Source organism: Drosophila sechellia, chromosome 2L (assembly GCF_004382195.2).
Source record: "Drosophila sechellia strain sech25 chromosome 2L, ASM438219v1, whole genome shotgun sequence".
Taxonomy (NCBI): Eukaryota; Metazoa; Arthropoda; class Insecta; order Diptera; family Drosophilidae; genus Drosophila; species Drosophila sechellia.
The window spans coordinates 7,761,238-7,783,084 of NC_045949.1; the positions used below are offsets into that span (position 1 = coordinate 7,761,238).

At 43.1% G+C, this 21,847-nt stretch overlaps 1 protein-coding gene across 1 annotated transcript in view; it reads right to left on the reverse strand.

The window, feature by feature from the left end:
* LOC6611592 (histone-lysine N-methyltransferase SETD1A) overlaps window positions 1-21,847 on the reverse strand; it is an 82,802-nt gene that overhangs the window by 7,053 nt on the left and 53,902 nt on the right. The gene's annotated exons all lie outside the window — the stretch shown is intronic.

The following is a 21,847-nucleotide window of genomic DNA, read 5'->3' on the forward strand; positions in this document are numbered from 1 at the left end:
ATGGATTTGGTTTGTCCAATGGTTTATGGTACTAACTAAAGGTTGAGCTAACTGAGAGACTTCTTTGGATACAGTAACATCGAAAGAGGTGTTTGACACTCCGATTTTTCCCAGTGCCTTGGAGCAGAGTGGCTGAGTAGCAGTCGGCAGCTCAGTGACTCCAGTCTCCATGCTGGCGCACGCGTCTTCGTTGACGGTGCAATGACAAATTGCACTATTGGCAGAGGCGGAGGAGCTGGAGGGGTGGCCATGGGCAGCGTCATCTTGGTTGCGAGTGCGGGTGCAAAGATGGCACCGTTTGGTTTATTTTCAGCAGACACGGAGCGAGAAGCAGTATCGACGTTGCTGGTGCTTAAGTCCAAGGTCTTTTGCCATAACTCAGCACCATGGATGATGTGCAGCGGTGCCAAGAGAGGTCGCAACAGATCAGTATATATTAAAGCGTCTGGATAATACTCTACTCTCGCTAGAAATGATTTGATATCCCATTCCATATGTACAAAATACTTAGAATTTAAGAAACCGTATTAATTCCGTACCATTTAATGTTAAACCCAAAGACTTAATCCATTGAGGATGTGGGTCTCTTTTGGTTAGTGTATCTAGAAAAATAATTGCACCCAAGTGACTGCTGTTGTGGCACAGGGGTGTGGCATGGGAGGTTTCCAAAGAGGGGGTAACCGTGGGCACGGCAGCAGAGCCATGGCAGCGACATGACTTCACTTGACGATAAGATCATGGCAAATATTGACGACGACCGCGACGGACATGGACATAAGACTTCGGACATGGGACATGGAGATGGCGGTGGCGATGGCGATGCCGATGGAGTTGGATGTGAATGTGGATGCAGAGATGCCGATGGAGACGGCAAACGGCAATGGCAAACGGCGTTGACAATGAAGTCCGACCGAGTCATGTATGGGTGCAACGCCAACAACAACACCAACATGCACAGCACAGCACAGCGGCAACAACTTGCGCCCCATTGATTTAGACTGGCAATTATGCAGCCAAAGATCGGAGTCGTCCTGCTGCTGCGGCTGCTGCAGCTTTCTTGCATGTTCCTCAATTGATGAGGCTGGTTTTGGGGCTTGGGGTTCGGGACACTGGATAGTGGATAGTGGATAGTAGATACTGCATGCAGTGGCGTCCATGTGGAAATGGAGCAGCGACCCATATGCATTGAACATTGCACCGACATCTTCGTCGTTTGGCTGCTGTCAGCTTCATCTGCATTTCTTGGCGTCATCTTGTTGGCGCTGCTTGTGTTGCAATGCACTTGAAAAAAAATGACCATCACTGAATATTTAAATATAAAGAACAGCTTTGGTAACAGGAAACATTCGATTGCTTATAGAGATTTCGAAATTAATACATTTGTAAATATTGTATAGTTCCCTTTCGTTTTGTCTGGCTAAAAGTTAAATATTTTTTTTCAGTGTACTCCTGGTTTTCTGTTGCTGTTTTTGTTCGCGTCTGGCGCTGCCCGTAAACTTGTTTACCCCGCCAAATTCGTATCGACATTACACTCGCTACTATCCCATTTCTCTTCCCTCTTTTTTCGACGGCGACATTTTACAATTTTCCATTCGTGTTGTTGTCTGCATTTGAGTTGAAAAGAGAGCGATGGTAGCGCCAAAAACAGCAAGGAAATAAAAATCAGCCAAGTAACTGAAAAAAGTAAGTTACAGAAACAGAGTCAACTGTCGTCGAGAGATTCGGAGCATGACCATGACATACACAACCAGCTCCAGAGCTCTAAACATATATGATTCCAAGGTGTTACCAAACTAAGTTTTTAAATTTAATCAATATTAATAGAATGCATATATTCCTTGAACTTATACCACTTTTTAATAACTTTTAACTTTTTATCTAAGTTTTCAAGCCAAAACCTTTAATTCACCCCATTACATTCGTGTATTACTAGATTTTTCCCTCTATTAACTAACCAACAACTTTATACCTCCATGCAGCTCCATTATAATAATAGCTAATTTAATTAAAGATCATTATATTCATCAGCATTTCGAGCGCAACGCCAAGAACTCAAAAACTGTAAAAGGCGCGAAACAAATGAAGAAAACTCAAGCGAAGGAAATTAAAATAAGTATGAAAATAAATTGCAAGGGGGAAAAAAGTTGCGTTTAGAGAAATATTTAAATCCATTTTTAATGAAGTCAAAAACAAATTCCAACTCAGGTTCAGCCTGGCTGATTGCTGAGTCGTTTCCCGTGATGAGCGAGGTAAATTCCAATAGGCGGCTAATGAAACCGAATCTGCGCGTAAGATAAATAAAAAGCTAATGTGTTGTCTACTAAATCATGTCGGGGTCGCAAGGCAGTTCTGGGAGCGATTCCCTGCACTTTTCTTTTGTACCTCGAGTGCTTTTCCCTGCTCTGCACCCAGCAATTTCCCTGTCCAATTAGCGTGCGACGTTTTGAGTGATGGCACAAAGTCAGACAATGCGCAAGCGCAACTGCAACCAAGTCACACAGCGAAAAAAAGCCGCCAAACATAAGTCATATGTTGACTAATTTATACGATTTTTTAGAATGAAAATATAATTATTCAAATGTACACTGCGGATCTCTAGATACATTAAAAAATATTCTCTTATAAGGCAGTTTTAAAATATGAATTTAAGTCATTTGAATCAAATAATTAATATTACTTTCAATTAACTTAATTCAAATTGAATTACATTTTTTGCTGTGCAATGGTCACACTTAATTTTATGCAGCGCTGTAAAAAAGAGTAACAAATTGCAACATTGCATTGCATTTTTATGACAGCTGCCTTGCCATATTTTCAAAATTTACGAGGCCCAGCTTCTGATTTTGCTCTCGGCCGCTCTAATCAAGCCTTCCATTGTGCTGCTGATGATCCACCAAAAGCGCGCAGATCCCTCCCCTTGAAACACTCAAATTTATTGTCATTAATCATGGGGACGACTCTCCGCATCGGGTTTTCGGCTTTGACTTCGGTCTTGGACTTGGACTTGGACTTAAACTTGGACGTGGACGTGGACATGGACAATTTGCTCCACGCCGCCGTTGCAACTGCTGCATAGCCATTATCATCTGTCCCGAGTCGAGTGGAGTCGAGTGGGGTTTCTTATTGATCAGCAACATGTTGCCGCAACATGGCAATTAAGGCTGGGTTCGGGCCGCAGAATACAAAGTTAGTTGGCAGCCGCCTTGGCCATCATGGGGCTAAAATTTATTTGTTGCCCGCCAAGGCTTTATTGTCTGTGCCACGGAAATGAATGGCGAATGGTCCCTGAAACGGGGTAGCTATCATATGAGAACCATTTGAATGGTGCAGAATGTGAGAACCTTTGGAAGGCATGAGAAAAACCAGAAGGGGATGTAAAGTTTTTTATTTGCTTTACACTATAAAAACGATTTTATAATTTTACGTTTAAATATTATATTTCCTTATGTACTATTAGGTATGAAATATATGTAATTGAGATCTTTAGAAATTTTCTGGCCAACTTAAGAGTATTTCTTTCTCTACAACAGGCGCACCCAAAAAATCGAAACTTCCCTCCGCTTCGTATATGGCAAGATAAATGTTGACTTTGTCAGGTTGCCCCAATAGCTGCAACAGCCACTGCAACTACCACAGCAGCAGCAACAGCAGCAACAGAAGATAGAGCTCTCCGCTTCATTATGGGTCATTTGTTTGCTGCATAATTGGCCAGAGCAATTGGCCCACAAAATTTATGATTTGTTCTGGCCTTTTCTCTGGACACTGTGAGAAAACGGTAAATGATTGACCCACCTCCACGTCGCTCCACCCCACTCCACTTCACTATACTCCAATCTTTTCCATCTACCGTTGTTGTACTTGGGCTAATGAAAATCTTTTGGGGCATGGCACCAAAATCAACATGAACATGTCCCAGCCACGCCCCCATGCCCATCAACTGTCGCTTGTCGTGGGCGTCTCTTCTTAACCAGCTCATCCCCACCAATCTACCCATTTCCCGCCCTGTACGGTCCATGTCATTTAAATTAAAAAGTTTAACCACAGCAAATTAGAGAAAACTTCTCGGCAACTTTTACCAGCCCCAAGGGGGCGTAAAACTTCCCAGCCACGCCCCCTCCAGCCAGGACGAAGCGTCAGTCAAACTTTGCATAGAATATAGTGGTTTAGTCCAAGTCTCGGATAGTATTTGGGCTACACATCAAGAATATAATATCGAGTAGCTTCTTCAGTCGAACTCCACGAAAGTTTTTAATAAAAGCCATCTGAGTTCCGATTCAAGTTTGGATTCCCTTTGGGTTTGCATTTAATCGATTGTACTAAACTATACCATGCATGCACTTTTCTCCGTGCAACTATTTATGAATATTTCGCTATAGATTTCCCAGCCAAAGTTGAAGAAGGAAAAATCCAACAGTGTGCCAGACTTTTGACAAAGTTAAGCTCCAGTTGGTTTGCACTCGAATAACGAATGACTGACAGGCAGGGAGAAAGGGTTGCGCGGAGTAGGGTATTCGGGAGTGAGGTAGCCGGGCAACTGGAAATGTTTGTCAAACTGTCTGTGCAGGAGACACGGCTAGTGGAGAGATTTTCGCGAATCATGAAGGTGTTTGGCATTTAGTGCTCATTGTTGACCATTTGACCTCCTACCGCCGCCTTTCTTTTACAGTTGAAATGGCCAACAAACTTTGCACAAAAATGCCATAAAGAAAGAGAGGTTTGATCGCCGGCTGATTTATGAAAATGTTCGTTTGGCTATCCTTGTTTAGTGTTTTACAACGGCTACGTTTCGATTCAATTCGCAGTGCTTCGATTTATTTATTGCCAGCATTTCCATCTGACCAAAGATGGTCACCAGGGAGCAGCAGACGAGGGCCAGTAAAACTTTATGACCGCCAGCTGATCTCTGCGGTTCTATGAGCCACAGTCACCGGCTCATTCGCAGAATTTTCCAGGCCAAATCATGCGGGATTTTGTGACTTTAATTAGGAGCAGCTGAAGAGGATCGGATCCAAACGGAGATCCCATCTCTTTCGTAAATTCTACTGGCTCCGTTAGAGCTGCGGGCCATCGGAATTGCGTTTGGGGCTTTTCGCTCTGGGTGTAATTTTTCGTTTGTCACCGCAACTGGCATTTCATTTTATGGCAGTTCTCGGGCAGTGAGCAGGAAATGTCATTGAACCGAAGTTTGTCGCAAAATGAAACCCTCAAGCCAGGCGAAAAGCAAACGCTTCAGAAGCTGAAAATCAGGCGGGGAAAAGTGGGTGGGCAAATGAGGCAAATGTCAAAAACATTAAAGAATGCATAAGTACGAGAGAGAAACCGCAAAAGCTTGCGCTATTAGCATCCTTAAAATGGTATATAGCTTACCAGCTATTATATCTAAATAGGAGACAAAAGATACCGATTGCAGATAAAAATGTTAATATAACGGTGAATTTCCTTAAAAAACAGCCAACTGAATAAGGTTTAATGTGCATTACATTCATAACCACTTCGTAGAGCATTCAAAATTCGTTACTCACTTGGGCGTAAAAACCATTTCTTTTGTGGCTGCCAAGCCGAGCGAAAGTCAAGTTTAATTCATTATTAATATATATATATATATATATGTGTATAAAAACAATGAAAAAAGGGCTAAAAAGCGCACACACACACACTGGCAGCAACAATGGGGATAGCGTTGCGTTGGCCCAACGCCCAAAAGTATGCAATGCAATTAATGCGATGCCCCCAAGCGAGAGACATCACAGTATATGAATCACAACAATAGGAAAAGCGGACGGGGAACTCCTTGGAATTTCCCGCTTGCTCATTCTTCTCATTGTGCAACCCAAGTGTAGGGAAGTGATTTTCTGGAATACGCAGGCTCTCTGGGGTATTCGCTTGTGTAACCCCTTTTTTTAAAGCCCCCAAAACCCCAACTCCCCCCCTCGGAGTTATCCTTGAAACACGGCCCACACACAATATTCGCACTGAACGGAGAAAAAATATATCCTGCATGGGGCAGTACATATCCAAAGTTTTCACCCCTCTCCTTGGGACTTTTGTTGTCTAATTAAATTTCTACTGGGGCATGCAAGCCAGTGCAACTTGCGCACAGCATTTAAACAGCAACTCGAGCGAAATCATGGCGGTTAGGGTAACCCCGGGCAACAATCCGTGGAGCACTTGAAGGGGGGCTGGTAAAAAAAAAATGGAAGCAGAAATCCCCTGCAGTCCCTGCAGCCTCCTTTATTTGCATTGCTGCAGTCCTAGCTGTTGGTTTTTTTTTTTTTTTGCCATTGCTAGCTCTGCTGATTTTCTGCCGCATTTCGTTGTATCCTTGCGGGAATTTCAAATGAAAGTAGCAGTGGAGTGGAAGTGGATGAAGGAGCCAAGCCGAGCGGAGGGAGCAAAATGTCGAGAGGAGCAAAAAAAAATCTAGGGTCGGGTAGAAAAATGGGGAAAAAAGTAATAAAGTCATTTAGATTTGCAAAGCTTGGGGTAGATATGGCAGCAGGTCCTGCAGGGATATGCGCTCGTGGTCCACCCCAGAAAAACTCACACACAGATACAAACACACACACATACACCGAGAGTTTGACAGGAATTGGGCAGCAGCCGCAGCAGCGGGAGCACCTGAATTGCGGATAAGTACGGAGAAGTCGCCGTTTTTTGTTCGCCCTCATTTTATTTTTTAAGTTTGGAATGTTAATGAACTCAGTCATCGGAGGACTGTAAAAAATATTTCGTATTTCTCACTCTCCCTTCGCCCCTTGCCACTTGAACGTTTGGCTTGGTCGAGAGGTTTATGCAATTTCGCTTCGCATTTCTGGCACTTCATTTGGTTGCATGCCTCCAGTGCTTCAACTATGGCCACAGCCTCCTCCTTTCATCAGACACGAATGGGCCTCTCCGGGAGGCAGAAGCAACCCAGCATCCAACTAACCAACCATCCATCTATCCATCCATCCATCCATCCATCCTGGGCTGTAGCTCATTAGCACGCCTGGATGAAGTAGATCGGCCTAAAAAAAAACTATATGTATATATATGCAAGTGCTGCAAACTCTGTCTCCACTTGCAAATCTGCTGGTTTGTTATTTTAATTTGATGCCAGAGATGTTCGGATAGTTTCTAATTATTTATGCACAAAAGATTTGCCCCTTCAACTTTTTGATCTTATCGAGGTTGCTCCCTGGTGTTGGGTCAACTGGGGTTCTGATTTTATTAGTTTCTGTGCAGATAAGTTTCAACGAGTTCTCGTATTTGATGAGGCTCTGAGCGTAAATTAACAGGTCATTTAAAATTAATTATTTCCTATTTGCTTAGGGTGAGTTGAAACAAAGGGGGAAATATATATATAATATCCACTTGTTTCAGTTATAATAAATGCATTCAAACTGTTTTTGTTGAAAAAGTCAAATGTGCCTGTATCTTTTAAATGGCTAGTTAAATTGGTTTTAAATCTTTTCTCCATATAAAAATATGTCTTTATAAGGTACGTTGTGCAGTTAAGTGTACAATCTAAACTGAATAGCACTATCTTTAGATACGTTTGGATTTCAACCACCTCTTTGTGAAGGCACAAGTGTTTGTTTGGGGCGTTTGTGGCAATGTTGCATTGTTGCACTTGCTGTTTTTGCTATTCTTGCGGGCAGATCTCCCCGCATACACAAATTAGTTATAATTATAGAGCAAAATGGGAGAAGAGGAGCCCGAGTGAATGAAAGAAATTAATTTCTCAATTGCATTTTGCCACGCATTTTATTGTCGGCCCCAACGGCTGTGAGTTTTCCGTTTTCGAAGGCGGCAACCGCGACGAAGGGGTTTTTCCCCGAGGGGGGATCGTCAAGTTTGGGGCAGTCACTGTAGGCTGTGGCGTCGGCGGCGTCTTCTTATTTGGTGTCTGTAATTTGAAACGCTTCTCTGACTCGGAAAAACTGCAGCCACATTTGCTGCTGCCGTTTGTTGGATTTAATTTCAGCTTTGCTGGCCAAAAGCGCCGCTAAATGTCTGCAGAATATTTCAAATCCACACGCAGTTTTTCCCTGCAGTTGCAGCTCTAAGTTGCAGTTTGCTGCTGCGTTTCCGCTCGCATTGAGAATTTCGCCCCTGGCAATTTTTCTAGACGCTAGCGAGGGGATTGCGATGACGACCATTATAAATTATGGTTATTTTATAATTGTGGAGTGTTCACTTCAGTTCAGTTCAGTTTGGCTCGCTTCTTCGGCCTCTGCATCCGTTGCAGTCGAAAAACGCATTTCGTGGCCATTTTTAATAGTCAAACAGAGAGCGATGGATATGGATAGACAATAGACAGCGGTGGTTAAAAAAATAGTAAACAAATACGCTAGAATGCAAAAAACGATTCAGAACTTGTATTGAGAAAACTTTTTCAATACTAACTGTTTTCATTTAATTATTTTAAAATAACCCGTAACATTTCTATAGTATTATTAAAATGTAGTTCTAGTTATTGAATATAAAACTCAGCTTTTTAAAAACTTTTACTAGTGGAACCGCAGCTATTACATCGAACGGGTTAAATAAAGAGAGATTCGGAGAGTTTACAGGCAGTTGGGCCGCCAGCGACGTCAACATCAGCAGCGGGCAGTAAATCCATCAAAGAGTTAATTGCCACATTGCCGCCAACTGGCGATTGTTGCTGCAGTTGTGGCCGCAGTCGCTGCTGCAGTAGCCAAATGGCCAAAAGGCAAAAGAAACTCGGCGCTCTCCTGCGTCCGCAAACGGTAGTTAAAGCGGCTACCAATCCACAGAGTTTGGGCCCGCCGGGCAGACAACTGAAAAATGAGCCCAAAAAAAGCTGCCAAGTTTAGCGAATTGTTAAGCGTTCAGTGTTCTGATGATGGGGTCTGGTCTAAAGATGAGGATGGGGCTGTAAATGAAGATTGAGTTAGTGGATGGATGCAGATGAAGATTTAACTGGGCACGTGACCGGCCAAACGGAAAGCATCGAGAAACTGACATGTCAATAGAATCCGATACTCAAGCTGTGCGAATTCATCATGAATGAAGTTTGGTTCATTAGTGGAAACTTGAAGCAGTGGATGAAATATTGAGGTTTCTCCAATAATTATGCCAGTTTATTTGGGCCATTCGATATACAAGTTAAAATACAGATTAATTTAATTTGGAATTCGAAAACAGAAAGGTCAAACATATATTTCCGAGTATTAATTAGTCATTTTGCTGGCTAATACAATTATATTTTATAGTTTTCCCCAAAAGGTGTTTCTATTAATTAACTAATTTTCCGTATTAACTAGATACGTGAACTTTTGTTTCTTTTTTCTTTCGATAATTGTTTCTTTATCATTTTTAATAGTCTCCCAGCACACTTGGGGAGAAATTCTTCTGGCCGTCACACACTGCGTATGAGTTATGCATTTTCTTCCTGCTTTCCCGCCCGCTACTGCATTTCATGTGTCAAATGGCGCATGGCATAGAAAATATTGTTCGCATTCGCATTTGGATTGCATTTGGCATTCGTATACGTTTTCGCATTTTCCATTTGCATTCAATGGCAATTTCAGCATTTTTCGCCTCTGGACTTTGGCCCCATAAAACCGAGAAAATTAGGGTGATGGTGGGGGGAGGTGCGCTTATATGCAAAGTGGGTGGAATTGGTGTGGCACCTTTTTGGTCGGTTTAGTGGCGAAAGACTTTATGGTCATTATACATTACAATCAAATTTTAATGGCCCAGTGGCGCCAACGGCAGCCGCCTGACATGGCTAAATAAGTCTTAACTATTTGTAATTGCTTTCTTTGTTGCTTTCTGCACATTCTGACGTTAAGAGCCCAGCTCTTTCTCCAATTTTTGTCGGCACTCCGTTTGCGTAATTGAAACCGCTCTTGTTGCACTCATTTCTTCTTCGGCCCACCCCATTTTTCGGCGAAACTACAAAGGATCATGGGGACCCCCGCTTAACCCTTTTTTTCTTTTTTTTCTTTTGCCGCCAACTAGAAGCGAAGGGGGAAGCTAAGGTAATTCAAACCCTTTCGTGGGGTCATTGACAGCAGCTGAACTGAAGAGTCAACGCTTTGATGCGACTTCGCTTGCGTCTAAAAAACAAAACCCCCCCTGAACCCCCCCCCGCCTTTGGTCAGTTTATAATTTAAATACTCGTAGCTTACAAAACTAAATTATTGTTGCTCTGCTCTGCTTGCCCCATTGTTGCCGTTGTTGCTGTTGTCACATTCTGGCCGGCTTCTTTGAAGCATCAAATGTTATTTGATATGCCTCGGACACTGGCACTCCTCGCTTCCCTTCCCATTCCTTTCCCTTACTACACGGTACTCCTTAAGTCAAACCATGTGTGATTAAACTACAGGTAAACAATTGAGCCCAAAGGAGGAAAAGTAACCCGAGCGGCAGAGATGCCGGCATTAAACTACTTGTATGGTAAATAAAGACCTTAAATTTCTATTGACTAGATATATTCATAAAATACAATATTTCATTAATATATATCTAATAAATTATCCCTTATTTATTTTCATTTGTTATGTAAGCAAAAAAAATACATCCCTCCAGCTTGGCATCCCTACTTTAAAGCCACGGAAAAAGAGTTCAATAACTTGGCCAAGGAACCGCAACCGCAGACAAAAGACCAAAACGAAGATCTCTCGGCCCAAACCGACCTCATCCCAAAAACCGAGCCAAAAGCCCAAAAAAAAAAGGAACAGCTACGGAAAAGAGACAGAAACTAGGTGTGTCTGGAGGGGAATCGCCATAACTGGAATGTGGCGGATGGCTGGATGACTGGATGGTCGGATGGTTAGATGTTGGGATGGCTGGATGGGCTGGCTGGACGGCTGGATCGGCGGGGCGTGGCTGGTAGAAAAGGGCGCAGCCGGCGACAGACAAAACGAAGCTCCATGGTCTCCGTTTCGACTTGGTCTGCGTTTCCTTTTCCTCGATTTGCTGAGTCAGACCTTGAAATGCCGCAGATGTCTGAGAAAGGTAGGCCTACCCCGCCAGCACCGCACCGCTCGCAAGGCAAACCAGATTGGGTTCGCTTTTTCCTCGTTTCATTCGCTTGTCATCCATCCAAATCAGGTTTGAACGAGCAAGGTCCTCGCCAGCACATCCTCCTCCATGTCCCCAACCCCGTGCGCCATCCGCATATCCGCATCCAAAACCAAAACTCGCACGAATGTAAAAATCTCGTATAAAAAATATTCCGCAAAGGCAAAAACAAAACCAAAAAAAAATAAAAAGAGGAGACAGACAGCGAAACGAGTTCTGTGCGTTGCTGATCTGTTTCAGTTTTCTGGCCGGGCTCTTGGTCGCGGCTTCCAGCTTAAGTTGGCTTAGCCGGGCTGTAAGTCCCCTTCATCAACGACGCCTCTGCCATCGTTGCTGCCGCAGCAGTTGCAATTGCGTGCCAAGAACTTGTCTTTGGCCATGTCGAAATAATAAATGCATTTGGAATTAGAGACTCTTATGCCAATTACAAACAAAATGGTTTCAGGCCGCATTATCCTCAAACATTATGACAGACGAAGAAACAACAACACTCCGATGCGAAAAGGCCAGAAATCTCTTGGGAAGAAATTGCAGCTTAGGCTGTCAGTGGATTAGAGAAACTCAAGTTGCTAAGCTCGACGGTTGATATTTCCCAACTATTCCTGAAGTTTGTCTCTGGGTGGGTAGCAGAGCTTCCCAGATGTTTACATAAGACTTCGACGAAAAATAAAATAAATTTATATTTTAAATCTAATAGCTATGCTTTCCAACTTGTCTTTGTATTAAGTTTAATGGCCTTAAGGCACTCTAAACATTTTTAAAGATAAATATTGAATAGAACTCTTTAACCAGCATTCCCCATGTTCTCCGACAGAGTTTTGCAATTTTCATGATTTTAAATGCATTTTAAATTTCTCCCAGGACTTTTGCCCCCCCTGCAGCCTCCATGGCCCCATCTTCGCTGGCGTCTCCCCAATTAAGCTGAGTGCAGAATGCAGCTGCGGGGGTGGAAAGTTGGGCGCGGGGTGTAGGCAACCGGGGTTAGCTGCAAATCTCACTGTGTATATTTTTTCAAATGTCCCAGCAGTGCGTGAAAATGAAAAATTATGAAAAAATTTATATATATACATACTTACTTATATATATATTTTCTTACATACATATAGAGCGTTGCACACACAAACACGTGCATCGGCATCGCTGCAAAGTGGCAAGAGGCAGAGAGTTCAACGTTCTTTGCGCAACATTGTGTTTTGTGCTTTCCGCTTATTTTGCGCCCCATCACCCGCTCCCCACCCCGTCCATCGTACCGCCTCCTGCTCCGTCCCTTTCTGCAGCATCGCGCCATCTCTTTCGCTCTCCCGCTCATGCGTTGGCACACGCGCTGCACCTTTAAGTGCCCTCGGCGTCAGGGGCGGCGAAAGAAGTCAGGAAAGGGTCCCAATGCCATGGCAAATGGTACAGGCAAACGGGGATAACAGTACGAAGAGAACTGAATAGCATTTATAAGGCAGCAATCCCGCAATTGTAAAAGAATAGTTCGTTTTTATGATGCCCCAGGGCCAATAGAAATCTAATAATTTACTAGAATATGGCACAGAGTAAAGATTATGAACAATTATAATAATATTCTGGCAAATAGATGTTTTACCTAGTCAGAGCTCACTGTACTCCCCCCACCAGTTAACAGCTATCATAAAAGACAATTTTTGCTTTCTGCTTATTTATGTTGCATTGCAGCGCCGTCCTCGTTCCATCTCTCCTCGAGGAGCTCATCCACCTCATCCCAACCCGCTCCCCCCAAGGCTCCACCTTTAACTGAAAAACCGCCAGTTGGCGTTGGCGTCTCGCCGCTGCCCTTTAACTTTAACGTTGCCGCTGCCGCCGCCTTCTGTTATCGTTTCACATTACCGGCTCCTCCGCTTTATGGCTAATCTAGCATCTAGCACCTGATCTTTAGGCGCAGCAGCGGCAAAATGGCGGGATAATCGTGGGCTAGAACGCGGAAGGAGGGGGAGCACATAATTACGATAGGGTTGGGGCCCACTGTAAAGTGAAGCTAACTGTCATCAAGTGGGCAAAAAGGTTTGGCGGTCGGCAGAAGGCGTTAATTAGGGATATTTGCAGTTGGCCAGGAAAACTTTCCTTTCAGACGGGCGCCTTTTCGGTGAAGTGTTAAAAATGGAAAGGTGAAAGGCATAATCTTCTGACCGGAGAAGGTAGGAGAATCAATTTAAAAATTTCAATACAATTTTTAGAGTTTATTCTAAGATTCAAATAGAAATGATGTACTGGGATTCTAGTTACCAAAATTATAGACTTTTTCCAGTTCCGTCTTTTGTAAATAATTAAATGACTGATTTTAAGCCACTTGTTTGTAATTGGTGTAATAAATGGACTGATTTGCATTTCTCGCTATACTAACCGACAAATTCTCACATTAAGCCACTACAGTAGGGTGTCCGTAAATAGTTTTATGACTCGACTGGTGTTTACTGCCCGCTGTTAACCCTTTAAAGTCGATGGTTAGATCCGCTCACTGAGCGAGTAGACAGGCGTGGCTAATACGCTTTTAATGATATGCCAAACTGTCACATTAAATTGCGCCAGTCTATTAATAAATAATAAATTCATTTGCTGCCAATGAAGACACCACCAAATACAGAAAACTCCAAAAGACCACAAAAAATAGAGACATATTTATTTTTGGGCAGACGAGTTTTTTTTCCCCAGTTTCTGTTTCGATTTCTGTCTGGCCATGTGGGAGACTGATTAGCATAGATTGCCTCTGACTTTTCCTCATTTCGATTGGAAATAAAAACGAGAGACACAAATCACAAATGTCTTGTAGGTGGGTGGTGTTTCGGGTTGCATTGCTGACATAATTTTGAGTTTTACGATTGTCGCAAGACAGATTTTATGCTTCATTCGACTTCAGATTTGGGTTTACCCACTCTTTTAGAGGGAAGAGTAAATGTTGGATGTAATTAAGATCAGACTTCCACTTCTGCAGATTTGAAGGTCCTTCAGCATTAAGAGTCACTCAGTTTAATTTAATCCTTATAATTTTAAGGTAAAAGCCTCAACCAATCTTGATCGAGGGCATATGAACTTCGTTGCCTTACTTTTCGATTGTATTATTTTCTATATTTGTTGGCCTGACCCACACGACGTAGCTGACATTTCCTCTGTGTTGTTTTATAATTTATGGGATGTGAGTTTTTGTTTGGGTAGGCGGTTTGCTGGTGCGATGCGATGGTGATATGAAAAGGCCCTCATGCGGCTTCCCCCGAAATGGGTCAAACTTCTGGCCCTGCGAACCCATCAAAACGACCTACATATTTCCAGCGAATGGGGGATAGCTCATCATGATGTTGTTGCCTAACGATCCTGCCGTTCCGCGAACCCAGCGAAATTGAATCGCATTCAAAACAAGTTCATTCCACGCTGTAATTCAATCAATGGCCTATGAATGGGTGTTTCTCTCACTTTATCTTCCCGTTCCTGGAAGTCCCCACAAATCGGTGCGTGGCCGTTATATATAAAATACTATAATGCTGTGCCAGCATCAAAACAATCATCTCAACCCAGAATCGGAGAGCCCAACTCGCCAGTTGCGATCCCAGAGATTCGCCGCAGACGCTTGGCGAACACAAAAGACAAGACAAACAATTCCGGGAATGGCACAGCGCCACAACTTAAAACCCAGTCCCAGACATAGACTTCGGATGCCACGCCCCCTCCCGCCCCGCATAGCCTTTTTTCCTTTGGCTGTTTTTTGCTGTCTGTCAGCGGAATGCTGAGCCAGCGAAAACAACAAATTCCGAAGTGGAGACAGCCAAATGAATTTAATTCTTTTCGTTTAATTTCGATAGGTGGGGGGAATAATTAAGCAATGGGCCAAGACACTGGCGACATGGCAAGAGGAGGCTTTAATTAACTAGACTTCGGAAAAGCTAGTTTTCTAATTTCTAACGTAGGTAAAGTTTGTGTATAAGTCTTTACTTTTTTTAAACAAATCTTTTTCTTTTTATATTCTTCTTAATCAGCAGCAGGGAATCTACACATATTCTAGAGACCATAACCTCATAAGTGCCATGAGGTCAACTGTCAGTTTTCCTCAAAGATTTCCAAAGGGATCTAAGCTCATTTGCAAGTTAAACGCGCGCCATTTGAAAAGCCGCCACCGTCAAATTATGATGGTCGGTGCGGGGCTGTGAAAAGCGGTTCGCCAAAAGCGACGGCGTTGACAGAGTCGCACAAAGCTGACAGCGGCTCAGATTGACCAGCCGCCTTTACCCCAGCCCCCGGCTTTTCCCCCTCCCCATTCTGCTCCTCTTTCCATTTCCCCCGCTAATTTCCCCAACCGCCTGCATTTGCGTCTGATGTTGTCGCTGCCCATTCATCACGTCGCAATGTCGCAAAAGAAGAGGCCTAGACGAATGCCGCTCGCTGGCTTTTGCTTCGTGTGTGGTCCCCGATCCGTTCTTACTTCAGTTTGCTACTTTATACTCTTTCTTTACAAACTCCATGGATTTCAGAAAACCTATAAAACCTATCACATATAGACATGTAGTTTATTTCCGCCATATTCGCTGTCTTAAGACGACTTTGTTAGAATGGATTCATCTGAAGAACAAGGTTTTAAAGGGTATACAAATCGTTGGTGTCCAAAGCGTAACTCTTCTTCCGCCTCAATTCTTCATTGTCGCTTGCCATTTGCTGAACGCGTAAAAACGCGAACGTCGTCACATGCTGGGAACTGAATAGTGAAGAATAAAAGAGAAGAAATGCCACGCAGAGGGAAGAATCGGTTGAAAAAAAGTGTGAATTAGAAAAGGCACTCAAAGCTTAAATGGCGAGCTGATAACGAACGGACAAAAAAAAGCGAGAAGGGGGTTAAGAAATCGAGAAAAATGCCCTGAGGAAGTGGATGAAGATCGGACCACACACATGGACGACTGCAACGAATGAATCTGGCGGCCGTTTGTCATTGGCATCACTGTAGTAGAGTTGGATGTGGAAGCAACATTGTTGCCAGCAACATAAATTCAATATCGCCGCTAATGAAGGCAATGTTTCCTCGCATGAAATGTTGCCAGTGGCCAGAGCAACAATGTTGCCGCTGTCCTGACTCAATTTGTACGCTTCATCAATAAAAATAACTTGCAAAGCGCCGCGAAATAGGGGGAAAGAAGAAAGGGGATCCCCCTTCCAACCCCCAGCGCCATTCAAGTGGAGTAGCGAAGAAAGGAGACCAGCAGACAGTGTGTCTCGTTTGGAAGCTGGCGGCATTTTTGTGTGGGCTGGAATCGGGGAATCGCTACAGAATCACTTCGGAATGGGCTGGACACTTGGACAGATGGATGGATGGATGGTTGGTTGGTTGGTTGGTTGTTCGGATACCCGTACGTATTCGTATGCTGACTATGCTGCGTATGCGCGAGGTCAAGATGAAGTCACGCCTGCGGCATGCATAAAGAGCTGGTACAGTGAAAACGACCACTGAATAAACATGGCTGCAAATCACCCCGATTTCACATCGATCGAAGTTGCCCCCAGGCGATAAAGGAAATATATCAAGAAATGCCATTTAAATTAAATTCCCGTTTGTGTCGTGGTCAATGATACACAGGTTTACTCAGTTTTTGGAAAAAATATGGTATCGCCTTCCAGTCTCCACTGTATTCCTTGCGTATCACACACTTAACCCCATGTAGGCCTATTCCGCAATTAACCCCCCATCGGCGGGCAGACAGCGACAACTTTTGTCAACACCCACAGAAAAGAATCGGCTTTGAAACGGAATAAAGCCCGCAACTGCAATGCTGCTCCAATTACCCGAGCGGCGAACAGGGCGTGGCACATGCCACATGAAAGGGGCACGGGGGCATCGGGCCTCAGTGTCCAGAGTCGAGAGTCGGCTCTGTGTCTTTGATGCTGATTGAAGTTGTCAGTCAGTCGGTGGTGCCGCCTTGAAGCGCGAGCGACACGTAATATAAACAAAATGCAAAAAGCAACCCCCCTCGCAACAAAAAAAAAAAAAAAAAAAAAAAAAAAAAAAAATTAAGAGCCGAAAAAGTTGCGCCAAAAAGAAAGGAATACAAGAGAGCCTATACGGTAGATTTCGAGGGGGCAGTGGGGTCCTGGGGGATTGTGGGCGAGGTAAACAGGCCAAAAACACAAAGGCATGCGAAATGGGCATGTCAGTCAGTCAGTCACTCAGACTACAGACAGAACACACTGAGAAAAATCAATTATGCTGTGCTCAAATACTTTTTTTTTTTTTTTAAGTATTTATTTAGATGATCACACACTCACTTGTTATCTTCTTATAATCCAAACTTTTTTTGACAATTACAGATTTGAGTGCATCAAATTTTGCTCAGTGCATGTCAGACTCGACCAGTCCGTCACTCACTCAACATTCGTTCGCTCGCTTGGAGCGGCCAGTGCCTATTGAGCGGGCCCACGCCCACCGCTCTGCGAACGCCCCCGCCCCCGCATTTGCAGCCCCCCTCGATTCCCCTGGCCGACAAAGTGACTACGCCTTTTTATTTTGGCATGCACAAAGCGCAAAAGGCAACAAAGGCGCTCCGGAGTGGAGTGTTCACTGTACTTTGGTAATTCAATATGAGCGACGCTCCCACACGCTGCCCTCCACTGCTGCTGTGGCCAAAACAAAGGGCCAACTCTGACCAACGGCAGAAGGCCTTTGAGCCCTTTTCGCAGCGGTGGCCACAGGTTAATTTAAAAATCCGTTTTCGTTCAAAAGAACTCGAGGAGAGTGCAAACTCAGTTAAATAATGTACCTTAACTGAATTAAAAGCGACAGAGTTCGATAACTTTTGGAACAGAGCATTCCAATTTTGGGTGCAGAATCAAAGATTATTTTTAGACAAATTAAAAATCAATATATACATTATTCTGTCGGATTAGGATTTGCAGAAAGAGTAACAAAAGCATTCAGGTGAAAATTGATAAATGTCTCAAACGAAATTAATCTATTTATTTAATAAGTCTGTCGAATGCCTCTCAATTATATATATCAAGAAATATTTGTCTCCAATTTAAAGGTGTTTTCCAATTCCATGACTTCTCAATCAGGGACATTACCGAATCGATTAGCATTCATCGTCAAGATCGCACATCGCACTTGAGGCAGCCCCAGTCACATAAATAATTCAAAGCCAGCGATTAGACGCTGAGCCGCCAACAGCCAGATGCAGATTCAGTTTCATCAGATAAAAATACAGATACAACTTCGGCGACAGCCAAAGATGCAGATACCCAGACGGGGTGGCAATAAATTCCGTGCTGTGGGTAAAAGCCTTTCGTGATGAATTATTCACTTTTGGCCCGAACACGAGAAGGAAGTTGCCTAAACAGAGACATTAGCAACAAAAGCTGCCACTTCTACAGTTGCATCTGTATCTGGATGTGGATGTGCCGCACTTGCTAGTTTCAGTTACCGCTGCCATATTTGGCAGCACAACGTTTGGCGCGGAGCAATTAAAATTACAAAAGCATTTAGAACTCGGCTTCGTTTGTCGGCATCGGTGTCTCTGAAGAACGCCGTTTGTTGCCTGACTGGCTGCACACGATTATTTTCCATTTAATTAATTTATAGCAAAAAAAAAAACATGGAATATAATTGCTCGCGGCACGATGCCGCAAGTCGTTTGAAGAGCAGACTGGTTGCGGGGAATCAGTTTCATATTCAGTTTCGATTTCAATTGCAGTGGCCCAGACATAGACAGACTTCCAGGTGACGCGTGGGTCACACCCACACCCAAGGAAAATGGCAGGCAACCTAGGTGATAATTAGGTACGGCCTTACGTACAGGTAATGCCACTTCGCGGTGACCTTCGCTGCAGAGAGCCGCACTCAGCTTACCTGCAAAGATAAATGCAAGAGATACAGATACATTAGTCACAAGCAATCGGCATGGCATTTGCATACTTAAAATAGAAATCGAAATTCTGACTTTTCAATCACTTGTAATTAGTTGTTAGCTGCGCAATTAGTGTTGAAAAGGGGTATATGAGGTGTGGTAACATTTAACATACTCATTCGCAAACGATAAAATGGAAATCATAGATAATTAGAGATTAATCAGCAAGTTGGAGTTAATGCAATCAACTCGATATTTTTTTATAAGTTTAAAGTTTAGTTCATAGTAGTAAAATTGGAAAAGCAAAGAGCACTGATGATTGTGAACGCCCTTTTCCAAGATAAACCACTGTAATTTTCTAGTGCATAATTTCACATTGATTCAAAGCTGGATCTCCTCCCACTCCCACTTCCACGTCAAAGAGGAAAAAAAAGGGAAAATCAAATACACGCCTCGAAAACAATCAGAACCAATTAACCGAAATTGAACAATCGAGCAATGAGCGAACGAATACCGATTGGGGGCTGGAGTTGGGAGATCCGAGCTAATTGCCAATCGACAGAATGTTAACCCAGACATTTTGACGACGCAGCCGGCGGGGTTCGGGGTTGAGGGGCTCCAGGGGATTGGTGGCCAAGTGGGCTGCTCATTCTGCATGCAACTCTGACTAATTTATGTGTGGCGTTGAGTTCGAGTTCGGACTTCAGGCCTGACCTCGCCGCATTGCAACTTCAACTCTGATTCAAATTCAAATACTGCAAAAAAAGGCATAAAGTATTTTCACCTCATAAGCTTTATGATTTATATCTATCTTACTTTTTACTGTTACCATAATAGTATTGAAGGTGTGTGTCCAAAGTAAATTATCTTAAAAATTAACATAAGATTTTCAAAAACTGGTACATTGAAGTCCTTGAATTTTCGGCCTGTGTAAACTCCGAAGTCAATGCCAGTTGGTTTCGCTTGGGCGCTTTTCTTGGCTTTTGGTTTTCCGTTTTTCTTTGAGTTTCCTGCGTGGGTGTCTTTTCTTGGGTTTGGCCCCACTGGTCGTGCTCTCTAACTGTTTTTGCGCTGCTCGTGCCAAACCAAATGAACAAAAAACAAACACAAGCCACAAAAAAAAAAAAACAGAAAACAAAACAGAAAAAAACGAGAGCTCGTAGACAATTATAATTTGACGTTTTGATTTGGCACTGCACATGTTGCCAGAGGTTTTTGCATTGTTTTTCTTTCGGTTCGATTGTTTCTGCCGTTTCTTTGGTGGCTGCAAATCCATGTCATTGACAGCTCGGCCAGTCGAATGCATTTGAAAAGCGATTCGCTTTGAAATATCTGCGAGTGCTTAACTATTTGTTTGCTTAACTCTGTCGCTTTTTTCGTGGTCGCCACACGCTGAGTACAGAATTATGTTTCAAGGTTCTGGCAGAGAAACGTAGCATTTTTTTTTATTTAGCCGCAGTGTGTGGGAGCAGCATGTTTCAGAAGTGAGGTAATACAATGTATTCGAATATCATTTCATGCAGCCATACCTTTTAAAGGAATTTCTGAAATGTAAGTGATTAAATTAAACAGCATATATAGCCATGAAGAATATTAAGTTGAAATAAATCATAAGATCTTGCGATCATCAGAATCTATTCGATTCGTTTAATATTTTTCTGGCCTTTTAATTTTTTTTGGTCTTCTTCCTTTTTGCAGTTTTAATAATAGACAGACAAAATCCTATTGGCAATTATGCATTTTGTATTTTTCGCTGTTCTTTGCGAAGCAGCATCATTATTGGCCTTAGTCCAACCCGGTAATAAACTCCACGTCCAAATCGGGCTGTCGCGTTGACAGTTGCAAATGCTGCACTGCCACCCCCCCTTTTGGCAGCCGCCCCTGGAACATCTGCACTCACACAGATACTAGCATATGTGTATGTATGTGTATTTTGTTCTGTTTTTGTATAAACTTCCGCATTTTGGGGGCGCGCTCATTCAAGAAGACGATGGCCTCCTTCGGTTCCTTCTACGAGTATATCCTCTAGCATTATCCGCAGCTTCCTTTTCCAACTCCACCATTTCCATATGTTTGCTTGGCTAGCTCACAGATCTTTGCGAACGATAGAACCTCAGCCAATATTTACATATACAGAGACACTCGCAGAAAGAGATGGCCAGCGATTGGGGGAAAGAGAGCGAAGAACAACGGGCACACAATTTTCTAATGTTTGTGCTACAATTCCTCAAGCAAAAAGTGGCGGGGAAATACTGACACAAGTCGTGTTACTTGCGGCTGCTCCAAACTCATTCCGAGAAATGAAAAATTATACCAAAGAGTTAATTTTTGCGCCCCGCTTCTTTGCTTGAATCATTTGCTTTTTCTTTTTTTTTTTTTTTTTGCGATTTCCCGCCAGGGAAATAAGCTGCCAGCAATACGCGTACAAATGTGCGATTTAAATGAGGAGCAGGAGCCAACCTCAGATTTAGATTCAGCCTACAGCTGCCATGTGTCATGGCAGAAGGAGAACGGCACTGAGAAAAATCAATTGAATGAATTTCTTAGTTTTAAGAATAACAGAAGATTTTAGCAAATGTGAGATCTATAGGTAATTCTTCTGTAGAAACACAAACACATTAGCCTTTTTTTTGAAGAAGAAAAATTCCTTTTAATTTATATTAAAAAGTGCAACGAATACTTTCACGGATGAACGATTTTTATTTTAATTATTAATTGAATTCGATTCTTTACTTATTTTTTCAGTGCTGAGAATCGTGGAGAAATCAAGTCGGTAGCTTTAGCCTTTGGTGCTGCACTTGCCTCCGAGTGTTGCAATTAGCTGCAAACTGCAATCAGTTTAGCTTGAGACGCCTGTGAGGCAAAAGTTTTTCCTTGCCACACATCTCCATCAAGTTGCAACTTTTCCTGAGCGCTTTTCCTTTTTCGACTATTTTTTTTCGCCGCTCAGATGCGTGACGTACATTTCAATTGGACAG